The 14,493-nt window shown below is 37.9% G+C and overlaps 1 protein-coding gene and 1 pseudogene across 4 annotated transcripts in view; both read left to right on the top strand.

Annotated features, from left to right (window-relative positions):
• LOC150096480 (uncharacterized) overlaps positions 1-14,493 on the top strand; it is a 245,833-nt gene that overhangs the window by 12,834 nt on the left and 218,506 nt on the right. The gene's annotated exons all lie outside the window — the stretch shown is intronic.
• On the top strand, positions 13,969-14,085 carry LOC150096481 (5S ribosomal RNA; annotated as a pseudogene).

The following is a 14,493-nucleotide window of genomic DNA, read 5'->3' on the forward strand; positions in this document are numbered from 1 at the left end:
GACTTAAGTTATACGAACATGTGAAAGGCGTAGCCAATTGAGCTGAACATTCCTTTAGTAAACGTACTGATATTCCATCTGTCCCTATTAACAAATTCTTATCCAGGTTATGCAACAGCTCTTCAACTTCATTTTCATGAACCTCTAACTCTTCAACCAATGTACCAGTAGCACAGTGAACCATGTTACACACACCTGTTTGATATATCTTAGCAAAGTGAGCACTCATTAATTGAAGAATCTGAATAGTTTCCGACACTCGAATACCATCTGCATTCAATAAAGTTATTCTTTCACATTAATTCTTTCTTTTGATTGCTGCATAGCGCTAAAATTCTTTTCGATTTGCCTTTATCTTGCATGGCCAATTTCCTTTCATACTCTGATTTAGTTTTCTGCACAATACTCGTTACTTTTCTGGCCTTAGTTTTATATATTTCATAACTCCTCTCACTCTTATTGTCACGATATTCTTTCCGATATTCGATATAAAAACGCATTCTCACATCTGTGCTGAAAAAAGTTCTTTAAAATGAGTAAGGTCAAGCCATAGAAAAGTAGAATTCGCTAAATGAATATGGAGTAAAATTTCCTAGTAAAAGTTTTATAACTGTCTATTACTGTATACAGCTAAACATATTTTTAAACCATCATTATATTATTTGGACTTAATTAGAAAAATTAAATGGATCGAAAACTCATAGCTTGCAGTCACATTTTAGTGCAATAAACGTAATTTATCACTTTGTACAGGATATAAAATTAATGCCAGCAAAGGTTGTTCGATTGGTAGAGCCTCTGCTACTAATGGCTCAGCAAAAAGTTAAGCAAGTTTGAGCGCGGTTGGTATTTGGAAGGTGAATTGTTCGATGCTGTTGGCAAACTCTCCCTCCATGAGTCTTTGAACTCCCTGGAGGTGTTACATAATAATAATACTTCACAGGTGTATTGTGCATCTGGCAGCAGTTGCACCTCCATGTAATGTAATTTCTGCATCAAGGGGCACACTTGACTCGTTGTATACAACTCATACCGCACGCCAATTTAAAGTTTTTTTCAGTAGAATTTTCCTTGTAATACTAATATTTATGTATCGTCCTCATGGTATAGAAAGTATTTGAAAAATATTGCGTTATTATTTATATAATTAAACATTTACTTTTCAAAATAATATGTATTATGCAAACGAGTTGGTTTCTGCCAAGTGAAGTGAACGGTATATGAATAATTAGCGACTTTTTATTTTATTTTATGATTATGCTATCCACCTTGCACGTGCTAGTAAGTTGATCTCACTGCGCCATTTGGTTTTAGTTTTAGCTAATAGTTTCTAGGACTATTTCTTTTCATATATTAAAAAAAAACAAACATTACTTTTGAGAAAGGTGAGACGGAAGAGTGTGTCCTACTCATTTGAAGGATGAATGTATTTAAAATAAATGGAAAACAATCAGTTCTTATTGATGAATTTACCGCACTTCGTAGAAAAATGACATTGATAGTGTGCTTAAAATGCAAGACATACTTTAAATGAGCTACGTTTTTTGTTTTAAGAAATTATCGAATTTTCCCAACGAAACAGTGAATATGATAACCAGATTTTACAAGAAAGATTTTATGAAAGAGTGAGAAGAGAAGAAAGAGAAACCATTCCTGAAAGCTATGTGAAGATTTTTTTTTTTTTTATGTAAGAAATGATAGGCGAGGTGAATGTAGGGAGATTAAATGATTTCGAGGTTCAATATTATTATTGTTATATTTATTATCTGAGACCTTCAGGAAGTTACGGATTCATTGAGAGAGGTCGTATATCACTTGCAGCAGCTGTCATACCTTCTCTAAGTTCATTCACACCAGATACACTCACCACTTCAACAAGCAGACTGTTCCACTCACTGCCCTATGAGAGAAAAATCTTTCACTCAATCTTTTCCTAACCATGCAAAAACTTAGTTTCCATGGATGCTCCTATGGAGTTCTCTTCACAACTTCCATTATCACTCAATATCCTTTAACACTCATTCAGAAGTTTATAGACCTCTATTATACAAGTCCTCTTTCTTCTGTTTCGTCCTCATGGTATAGAAAGTATCTGAAAAATATTGTGTTATTATTTATATAATCAAACATTAACTTTTCAAAATAATATGTATTATGTAAATGAGTTGGTTTCTGCCAAGTGAAGTGAATGGCATATGAATATTTAGCGATAATTCTATTTTTTGATTATGCTATCCATCGTGCACGTGCTAGTAAGTTGATCTCACTGCGACATTTCATTTTGACTTATAGTTTCTACAACTATTTCTTTTAATTTATTTAAAAAAAAAAAGCATTGCTTTTCAGAAAGGTGACATGGAAGAGTGTGTATGTGTGTGTGCAGTCCACATACTCTCAGTTTGCCTTCATAATCTACATTCCATAAGCCTGATGTCATCCTTATTACTCTGCATCCATCCACAATTTCAGAACCCAAGTGACCAAATCTATGTGTAGCAGTTCTAGTGCATAGATTTCTATGGAGGCAAAATGACTCCCTTATTCTCGTGTCAATATTTGTTTCAACATTGCAATTATCCCGTGAGTAGTATTTGCAGGTTTTTTTTTTGTGTGACCTTTGAATGCCAAATTCCTGTCTACCATAACTCCAAGATCCCTAATCTCTTTTAATTTAATTAAAATTTTAATTCTGTCCGTGCTATATATCAATAGCATTCCTGATTATTCTACCTATCTTTGCATCATCAGCAGCAAACATTTGAACATCATTTGTCAAGTCCTTTCCTATCATTAATATAGAGATTATTCAAAGACTGATCCCTGATTTAAGGGGACCATCAGTGGTCACCTTAAAATCTGGCCAATCTTTAACTGTTGTTTATCCCAGAGAATTATTTTTTTTTTATATAAGCTCCATACACGAGAGGCCCCAACACCTGTGACACAATAGTGGACAAGTGGTTAAAAGTAGAAAGGAAATTGTTCGTGTATTGCTTGAAAATTCTTCGACTCCATGAGGTCTTGTTTAATAATAATAATAATAAATAAATTTTACAGTTGTAATAATTAGGGGAATAGAGTATGTGGAAGACCGTTCCAAAGAGCAGAGGTGTAGAAAATGAAGGAGGATGAGAAATTGGTTCAGTAAATTTTGGAGCTGAATTTTATGTAGGTGTTGATCTGTAGCTGCTTGTGATTGTACATGATGAGAGGAAAGCGAAGGGATGGCAATGGCCAGTTTAGTGGAGCAGTGACCATGAAAATTCCCAATAAAAAAAAAAGATGCTCTTTTGCTGAATTTATGGGAAAGCTAGTGGACAGAATCATTGAGAGAGAGTTGGTCATTAACACTTTTCCTCTGAGCTGCATGGGATCATGGGTCTTGGCCATGAAGTGGTCACTGCATGCTTTCATATGAGACAGGACTAGCTCACAGTCAAAGACAATGCACTAACAGAGAGTGTTATTGTATTAATCCAGCAGCAGCAGATCAGTACAGTAAGATTTTTAAGTTTGACTCTGCCCAGATGTTGATGTATACTATAACAATTGATGGAAGACAATTGCTATCACATTAAGAAATGTAAAGCGTTAGGAAATTTTAAGTCATCATGCCTACATATAGCAGTTGCATATTTTTATTCAACTAAATGAAATTCAATTTGTATTCAGCTGAATAAAAATATGTAACTTCTCTGTTTTAAATTAAACTTGTCAAGAAATTATATTTTTATTTAATCCTTTGTGCAAAACAAAGTTTATATGTGAAGTATCTTTACGACTTGGCTACTTGTATGTAGAGGCTAATGATTCCTCATTAATTGCCTTAATATCCCATAATGCAAACACATCCTTTTGGGTGTGTATGAGGTCTTATCTGTAGGAGCCAGATGAGATACCAAGGTTGAAGTAATGCAGAAGTAATTTATACATCTGAAATGGGCGTGCTTTGTATTGTGGGAATACTAACGCAATTGATGCGAAGTCATCAGCCTCTCTATATAAAAATAGCCCAGTCCTGAAGATATTTCAGGACTGGGCTATTTTTGAATAAAGGATTAAACAAAAACTTCTCTGGTGATTGTTATAATTTTGTGAGCTTATAAATGTGAAATGTGTTGGACACCTTTTTTTTTTTTTTTTTTTTTTTGTTTCTGAAAATTGTCCTCCCTCTTAACCCAGGCCAACCAATTTCCTCCTCAGAAGACATGACGACTTTTGCATTTGCATCCTTTTCTTAGAGAAACAGTCATTGATTAGACAGAGTGCTCTTTTCTGAATAAAATTATGCTTTCTGAGGGAGGTCCTAGCAGCACTACCATATAGGAACACCATTCTAAGGAAAGGTAAATTTGAGCTTTATAAAGTTATGAGTAGATGCAAAGTGCTGTTTGGATTGAAAAGAATACAAAGCTTTTTTGAAGATTGGAGAGGCTGTAGTTCTGATGTGCCTGGGCAGGACAGAGTGAGCAAAATGAAATATGGTGAGAAAGTGTGAAGAATTGCCTTTCTTACAAGAATGAGACAGGGTTGCATATATGTGGCATTAAAATTCACCAGGATATCTTCATCTTTACTTTAGAATCATGAAGCATAAATTACCTGAGAATTACAGGTGTAGAAAAAGAAAAAGAATGGAGAGTACGATCATCAGCAAAATTATGAGAGAAAGAGATCATTGAACTTGTTCTCGCAGTTTCACTTTATTACATTTTTCTCCATATTCTCTTACAGTACATGCTGACTTACTTGCTAGAAACTTTTGATAGGTTTTCTTCTTTTCCACAACTTTTTTTTTAACGTCCTAAGTCAACCATAGAGTTCTGTTTTTTATTCATCTTTCTAGGAAACTTCACATACCTCTCTGGATGAAACAATGCATATTTTCTTCCACATCTGCCACTGAGTCTTCAAGATACGATTTCTTCGTGTGCATATTTTAGTCTACAGCTACTTACTGTTTTTATTGAAAGCTTTCTCTAAAAGCTGTTGGATTTTGATTTGTTTTTGAAGCTTTCTTATGCGGTTTTCTTTTCGGTATGATATTTAATTTCATCTTACACAAAGCTAAATGGTGATTACTTCCTGTTTTGAATCTTCTCTATGCTGTTTCTTCCTGAACCTGTGTTGATGATGATCATCATAATATTATTATTTTTACACAGGTATCTCCAGGGTTAGTCAGAAGATAAATTGTGAGAGACTCACACTAAGCATGTTCACAATACCTATCATACCTTATACATAATATCATACCTTATACATAATAAAAGGTATGACAGGAAAAATAGACATATGAATGTGAACATGAACAAAATGAAGGATAGAGTGCTGTATGGAGACTCGTTAGTACGAGGTGTGTTAGTAGAGGATTTGACAAAATTGTACCAACCTGGTGCGACCATAAAGGATGTAACTGAGTCTATTAGAGAGCAAAAGGAAAGGGTGAAAGAAATGATTGTTGTGGCAGGTACGAATGATTTGAAAGGAGATAAAATGGAAATGATAGAAGACCTGAATGAATTGTTTGAGGTAGCAAAAGAAAAGAGTGAGAGAGTTAGAATGATTAGTCTTTTGCCACGGTATGACAGTGAAATGTTTAAAAGGAGGGCCATAATTGCGAATGACTTTATGCGTGGGTTATGTATGACGAGTGGTGTGGAATTTGTGGATGTGTGGAGTGAGTTCGATGGGCAAAAGGATCTATATAAGATGGATGGCTTGCATTTGAATGGTTACGGTGTAAGAAGACTTGAGAAAGTGTTGCTGAATGTAGTGGATGTGCAAATTCAGGGAAACTAGATTTGTTAAAGGGGGGGGGAGTAGATATACAGTCCTTATGGAGGCAGTTGAATGTAAGAATGAATATAATATGCCAGAGCAAATAAGGACAACAAATCTGAATGGGATAGTTAATATAAGGCATCAAGGTAGGGTTGGGGCTAATGGGGGTCTTAATTCATGTACACTAATACTAGGAATATTAGGAACAAGAAGGAAGAGTTTTTGGCCATGGTTGGCATTTCCAGACCACAGGTTATAGGTATTAGTGAAATATGGCTGACTGTAGATGATATAACTAGTGGGATTGAATGTGATGGGTATAGTGTGTTCAGGAATGACAGAGAGAATAAAATGGGGGGAGGAGTATTGTTGATGATAGCTGATGAGCTACAGCCAAGGAGAATAGAAGTTGAATTGCAGGATAGAGAAAAGAGTACATTTGAGGCCATTTGGTGTGAGATTGTGGCTAGCAGAACTAAATATACAATTGGGTGCTGCTATAGACCAGGTGATGGAAAAGATGGTGGTGACAGTATGCACAAGCAAATAGAAGAAATGGGTGGAAGGAGGGTGATTATTATGGGAGATTTCAACTATGGTCGCATTGATTGGAGTGAGGAGAGGACACACGGAAGGAACTGGATTTTATGCGGTTATTAAGGGATAACTATCTGCGACAGCATGTAATGGAAAATACTAGGGGTCAGAGAGTGCTTGACTTAGTAATTACATCTGAGGATTTGGCTGTAACAAATATGACCACATTGCCACTAATCGGTGAGAGTGGTCATAAGGTCTTAACTTGGGAGGTGGCTAAAGGTGTAGAATTTTCAGTTAAGACAGGGTACATGTGGAATTATCGGGCTGGAAAGTATGACAAGCTTAGGAGTTTGATTGGTTCAGTGCCCTGGCAAGGACTAGAAGTTGATAGTGCATGGGAGGTAGTTAAGAAGTGCTTGCATGAAGCAATGGCTGACTGTATACCTAGAGTCCGAATAATAAATCAAGTAGGGGTTAAATAGATGAATAACACCATTAAGCTTGAGCTGCAAAAAAAGAAACAACTATGGAGGGAATTTAAGGAGAAGGGTGACCGGCAGGCACATGAACGGTATAAAGCACAGGCCAGAAGGGTGACGAGTGTGGTAAGAAAAGCAAAAAAGGATTACGAAAGAACATTGGCCATGCAGGCTAAAGAGAATCCTAAACAGTTTTTTAGATATGTAGCAAGTAAAAGGAAAAATGTACATGGCAGATTGATTTTAAAGAATGCCGATGGCAGGGAGGTAACTGAATCAGTTGATATAGTTGAGTTACTGAGTGAGCACTTTGCAAGAGTATATCATCCAGGTGGTGACATTGCAGAAACGAATAAACCAGTAGATTATATGGGAATTGTGGTTAATGAAGTGGAGGTGAGTAGTCTATTGCATAACCTCAATGTCAATACATCTGTGGGATTGGATGGTATACCAGCTCGTGTTGTACGAGAAGCAGCTAAAGAATTGTCAGTACCCTTGACCATTTTGTTTAATTTGAGTCTTGGGTCTGGGTTAGTCCCGAGTGGGTGGAAAGAGGGGAAAATAGTTCCACTGCATAAAGGTGGTTCCAAGACTGCTGTTGTAAATTACCGACCTATTAGCATATCAGGAATCATTGTCAAGGTCTTAGAGAAATTAGTCAAGAAAAGAATACAGGATTGGATAGATGAAAATGGGATATTGTATGGGGGACAACATGGTTTTGTGAAGGGTAGATCATGCCTCAGTAACTTGCTCACATTTTATAACACAGTGACGGCTGAACTGGATAGGGGTAATGGGTTTACAGTGATACTACTGGACCTTGCCAAGGCCTTTGATAGGATACCACATGGAACTCTAATCAGTAAACTGGAGCAGATGGGGATAGATATAGGGTTGGTGAGATGGATAGGAGGGTGGTTGAAGGAGAGATATCAAAGAGTGGTTTATTCAGGAGTGGAGTCTAAAAGAAGTCTTGTGACTAGTGGAGTGCCACAGGGCTCTGTTCTTGGACCACTGCTTTTCAATTTGTTCATCAATGATATTGGAAAGGATCTGAGAGGAATTGTTCACTTGTTTGCTGATGATGCAAAGTTGGGTAGAGCAATTGTGGGTGCACAGGATGTCAAAATTTTACAGGATGATTTGGATAGTTTGGAGGACTGGGCTAGGAAAAATGGATGTCAGTTTAATGTGCAAAGTGTAAGGTTATGCACTTTGGGGTGAAAAGAATAGCAGCAGTATATCGCATTGGTGGAACCATACTCCAGGAGATTGATGAGGTCAGGGATTTGGGAGTGTTGGTGGATAGGGAGTTGAAGTTTAGGGGGCACATTGCAAAAGTAACTAAAACAGCTCACCAAGTCACTTGGCTTCTGAAAAATACTTTAACATGCAGAGACGAACAAGTTGTTGTTCCTCTGTATCGAGCCTTGATAAGACCCCATCTGGACTTCTGTGCCCAGTTATGGGCACCAGGGTTTCTTCGTGATGGGGAGGAAGTGGAGAGGGTCCAGAGACGAGTGACCAAGATGATAGCAGGTCTGTGGAATGAACCTTATGAGAATAGGTTGAAGATTTGTGGGTTGCAGAAATTGGACGATAGGCGAAGGAGGGGTGATATGATTGAGACATTCAAATTACTGAAGGGTTTTTATAAGATTGATCCAGAAGATATTTTTGAAAATATGACTGGTGGTGGGAGGACTAGGGGCCATGCATAGAAGCTGGGCAAGAGCGTGGTTGACAAGGGTGTTAGAGTTAGGTTCTTTACTTGGAGAGTGGTGAATGAGTGGAATAAGCTTCCAGAGTCTGTTGTGGGTGCTACGACTGTGAATGAGTTCAAGGCAAATTATGATAGATACTGTGTGAATGTTGAATAGTTGTTCTTGACATGATGTTAGGGCCTCCCTCGATGAGTCTGTCGACTCCTTGGAGTTTCCCGGAACAATAATAATAATAATAATAATAATAATAATACCTCTCCTTAAACTCATTTACTATCAGGGCATACACAGCTGCCTCCAGCAATTCCACTCTCATCATATGCTTTCCAAGCTAAATAGCTAGTCCACATAAATAGCAAGTTAACCTTCAATAACCATTCTTCACATTACTCACTATATAGCCAAAAACTCTTTAGGATTAGGCTTACTTTGCTAATTTCCTTTAGCTCTTCTTTCTATGTAGTTACCCTTCTCACCTGCACTTTGTGTTGTAATTGGATATGCTCATCTCATTTTTCTTTGTTCCTTCACATTATTTTCATTTCTGCAGCTTCTTTAAAATGTTACTCATTCATTTAAATCTGACTTAGTTTATTCTCCCGATCCTGGATATGCAGTTTGATAGTTTCTCTTAAACAATCCCTGATGATTTTTCATGCAGGGATTGTTTCTGCAGCTTCTTCTTTATGATGCTACTCATTCATTTAAATCTCACTTGGTTTATTCTCCTGATCCTGAAAGGAGATTGGCCCTAAGATCCAAAGAAAATCCTAGGGAATTTTTTAGCTATGTGGGCAGTAGGAGGAGAAATGACTGTGGAAGAATGATATTGTGGGATAAAAATGGGAATAGAGTGACTGATGCAGAGGACATAGTGGAATTGTTCAACGAACACTTTATTGGAGTATTTCATCCTGGAGGAATCAATTTTAATACTAGAGGGATAGGGCAGGTTCAAGGTTTAGAGGTGCAGGAGGCAAGTGTGTTCCACATACTGAGTACTCTGGATGTTAGTAAAGCGGCGGGACTGGATGGTATTTCACCACGGGTTTTGAGAGAATATTCTAAGGAACTGACAGTGCCTTTGACCTGTCTTTTCAATGAAAGTCTGGCTGTGGGAAAGATGCCCATGAAATGGAAGGAAGGTAAGATAGTGTCATTGCATAAGGGCGGTAGCAGACTAGAAGTGTCTAATTATAGGCCAGTTTGTGTGTCATCAGTAGTTAGTAAGATCTCGGAGAAAGTAGTGAGGGACCGTATACAGCATTGGGCAGATGAGGGTAATGTTATCTCTGAGAGTCAACATGGATTTGTGAAGGGGCGCTCTTGTTTTAGCAATATGCTAGCCTTTTATGATAAAGTTACAACAGCACTAGATGAGGGAAGGGCATATACTGCCATTTTCCTAGACTTAGCAAAGGCATTTGACAGGGTGCCACATGATAAGCTGATATTCAAGTTGCAGCACATGGTCTGGATGTCAGAGTGGTCAACTGGATTCAGGATTGGCTGTCTGATAGTATCAGAGAGTTGTGTATGGTGGAGCAGTATCAAAGAGACAGAAGGCTACAAGTGGTGTTCCACAGGGCTCAGTGCTGGGACCTATATTGTTTAACCATTATATCAATGACATTGTCCGTGGATTGCAAGGGGATGTTCAGTTGTTTCCAGATGATGCAAAGCTGGGAAGGGTTATTAGTAATAGTGCAGATAGGGTAGCCCTGTAAGAGGATTTGAATAAGTTAGAGAGGTGGGCAAATGAATGGGGATTCCAGTTTAATGCAGCAAAATGTAAGGTCCTGAGGTTTGGGACACATCGATGGGATGCTGCATACTCTATGGGAGGAGTTAAACTAGAGGAAGTAGGGGGAGACAAGAGATTTGGGGTTGATGATTGATAGAGAACTGAAATTTAGGGGACATATTGCAAAGGTAGTGAAGGTAACACAGAGGATTGCTGCAATAATGAGAAGGACACTGACCTGCAGAGATAAAATGGTTATCATTCCATTGTATAAGACTCTGATCAGACCACACTTAGACTATTGTTCTCAGATCTAGTCCCCAGGATTTGAAGGGAATAAATTAACTGTGGAAAGGGTACAAAGGCGTATAACAAAGATGGTGTTCAGGACTGTACAATGTTAGTTATGAGGATCGGCTGAAAGAGTGTAGACTGCAGAGTTTGGTGGATAGAAGAAGGAGAGGCGATATGATAGAGCCTTTTAAACTGTTTAGAGGTCGTTACAGGGTTGACACTGGGGAGTTCTTTCGCTTGGTTGAACAGCAGGAAAGAGTGATCACAAGGGGCTATCCCTGGAAGTTACGAAAGGAACTGTGAGAAAGAGGGTGAGGAGTGGTTTCTTTGAATGGAAGGTGGTTGAGCCATGAAATGCATTGCCTGATAGAGTGGTGAGATCGAGAATGGTCAATGCATTTAAGGAGTGGTATGATAGACTTTGTGTTTCTTTGAAAGGACCTCCCACGATGAGTCTTTTGACTCCATGGAGGCCTGAATAATAATAATAATATGAGGTCAGTCAATGATGTTGGGCTCTTTGCCTTGAGCAGGCAGGCCAGTCAATTTCTTCAACACCCATCTTATTAAGCCATTCTTCACAGACCTTGCTTTATGGACAGGGGCATTGTTATGTTGATACAGGAAAGGGCCTTAAGTGTTGCTATAAAGTTGGAAACGCAGAACTGTCTAGAATGTCATTATAGGCTGCAACATCACTGGAACTAGGGCCTAGCTTAGACTGTGAAAAACAGCCTCAGACCATGATGCCTCATTTACCAAACTCCACAGTTGGAAAAACACATTTGGACAAGTAGCATTCTCCTGCATCCACCAAACCTAAACTCATCTGTTGGACAGCCAGATAGCGAAGCATGATTCATCACTCCAGAGAATATGTTTTCTCTGCTCCAGAATTCAATGGCAATCAGCTTTATGCCACTCTACTTGATGCTTGGCATTGCCCTTGCTGATGTTAGGAGTGTGTGTGTGTGTGTGTATGTTGCCATGGAAATCCATGTTGTTCAGTTCCTGATGAATGGTTATCATGCTAGCATTATTTGCAGAGGAATTTCAGAACTCAGTAACTAGTGTTTCGACTGAGGATAGATGATTTTTTTCATATCACCCACTTTAGCACTGAATATTGAATGCATACTGTTCTGTTTTTCAAAAGGAAATGCACACTGAATATTATATCCATGCTATCATTCCCCAGTCAAAACGTCAGAGCCATTAAGACCTTATTACAACATGTTAATAGTATGTTCCACAGATGACCACCTATGCCAAGAATTGAATTATATCTTTGTAAAAAACAACAACAACTGAGTCCTTTATTGACAAAGCATCTAATAGCTTTAGGCTTCCAGTCTCTTGGTCACTGGAAGAAATCTCTTGAATTCCACTTCCATATATTATTAAAGAAATTTTTGAACACATTCTTAAAGTTTTAAGATTACTCAACATTGTGGTGTCCTATTGGTAAGATTTCTACCTTCCTTTCTTCACCTGAACACAAGCATCCCTTGCTCCCATGCTTTTCTTGCTTTGGATAGTCTGGTAGATTTGCGGCTGTCTGTCATGAGGAACATAAATCTTATATCCATGGGAAATTGTGATATCAGTCTTCTGTGAATTCCTAATTATTGTCTTACCATATTTGTGTATGTGTGCATGTGTGTATTATTATTATTTTTTAATTTATTTTAAAATGAGAAATTTGTTTATCGGTTTCTGACTTATGCTATAATGGTGCTATTTAAAATGCTTCTGTTATTACATTTTAACTATGTTCCATTGTCAACATACTGAAGATGCTTTAGATGTTGAGGTGAAAATTTTACATCTGTTACACAGGGCTGGTCTGAGAGTATCTGATTCCCCTAGGCAAAGAAAATTTAGTTGCCCTTATACGTAGTCTGGAGCATATTTTATGAAATGAAGAACTTTATCTTTAAAACATTTAATATCAACATCTTTTTAATATTCGTCGTTAATCTTTTCACACATTCATTCATTTCATCGTATCACATTTAATTATTGAAAAAATGCTTGAAAATCATTCAAAATAACTGCCAGAGGTGAGTGCACTGTATGCCGCTCTTGTAAATATAATCTTCATTGAGCTTTAATCTCGGAAATTTTACTGATTTTAGTAATGTTTAAATGATATGAAATGAATAGACAGGTATTACTTACAGAAATACTGCTCTGTGGAGAACACTGGCTATTTTGGCCACAAACATTCTTCAGCCACTGTAAGAATGTTAGATACACAAGTACCGAAACTATTAGCCATCAGACTCATCTGAAAAAGCTTGACCGAACTAATCTGAAATCAGTAGAAGAATGCCGGAATGGGGATGATGATGACAAGTAAAGGGAGCAAAGATCAATAAGACCAATCAGAGGTCTTATTTCACGAATACTACCAATCAGAATCTCTGCCACTACAATTCTAGGAAAATTTCCATGGCATTCTTATACTGATTTAGAACAAACTGAACTGAATTAACAAGATGATTCTGTGAGAAAATGAATGACATAATCCCCAACTTCTCAGACCTCAGAGAGCTTACAAAAACAGGGCTTAATCAACAGAATTAAGTCTATAAGAATGAAGATAAGAAGTGAGAACAGTCGGTTAGTCACGACCACTGATTATTAGTTTGAGGGATACCCCGGAACTTCCCCGCTCATCTTGGGACAGATGCCAGAAGGAGGAAAAATCTCTGCACTTGAGGTTAAGTATGCAAAGAGCAGGGGAGTAGAAGAAATAGAGAAAGGCAAAATTAATGCAGGATCATCAGCGAACACCAGAACGGCTTGACTTATTTCAGTTTTTTATTATTAATCAAGATTTTACTAATTTTTTTCGAAGGTTGTAATTTTTCCTTGAACTATGTAGCAAAATCTGGCGCCCTGAAGTCTTAATGCCCCTAGGCGATTGCATAGGTTTGCCTAATGATAAAACCAGCCCTGCTGTTACATTTATTTAGCTTCTGTCTTTAATTTCTACAAACATGAAAACTTAAGTATCTATTTGGAAACAATTTTCTCCAAACATCTAACTCCAAAAAAACCATTCAAGTGCTTAAGTTTAAATGGTCAGGCACATACAAGTCCTTTTTTGCCATGAAATTTACTCTATACATTAATAACCTGCACACCATTCCTCTTGCACAATATTTTCATTGACGCATTCACAATCTTGTTTCCAATTTATTCCCATCATTCTGTTGCAACAGACTCATAAACATTTATTCTCGTTCTCCAATTTTGTTCCTCCCAGCAAATCTTGCATATTTTTTCTCATTGCATATTTCTCACCATTCAAATCATTCATACCTGTTTCTCTGCTGCATGCAGTGTATCATTTCTCATAACATCATCTTGTATTTGTTATGGAATTTTTGTCAGCGGCCAGATCGGTTTGCAGCACCAGTTCTCATCTGATCACTGAAGTTAAGCAAACCTGAGCCCAGTTAGTACTTGGGAGGGTAAAACCTGGGAACCCTGGGTGCTACTGGCATTAATTATTTGTAGAGAATAGGAGCAGTAGAAGAGGGGGAATGAGAGAGAGGTATGGGAAGGATAAAAGAGCAGAGAATTCCCTCTCCTCTACTGTTTCTATAAACAGTAGAGGAGAGGGAATGAGAGAGAGTTATGGGAATGATAGAAGAGCAGAGAATGGAAACAGTAGAAGTGAGGGAATGAGAGAGAGTTATGGTAATGATAGAAGAGGAGTGAATGGACACAGTCAGAGAGAGGAAGTGAGAAGAATGTGAGGAGTGCTGGAACCAGGGATAGAGTGATGCCAGGACAGCAGGTAAGTACGGGAACACTGAGTGAAAGGGTTAGGAGAGAGAGAGAGAGTGTGAGGGATGCAAGTGAGCAATCAAGTAACAGAGTGGTAAGGGGTGTGATGTATGGAGACTCG

The sequence above is a fragment of the Typopeltis vanoorti genome, chromosome 18, assembly GCF_054136105.1.
Source record: "Typopeltis vanoorti isolate ZY-2024b chromosome 18, IOZ_Tvanoo_1.0, whole genome shotgun sequence".
Taxonomy (NCBI): Eukaryota; Metazoa; Arthropoda; class Arachnida; order Uropygi; family Thelyphonidae; genus Typopeltis; species Typopeltis vanoorti.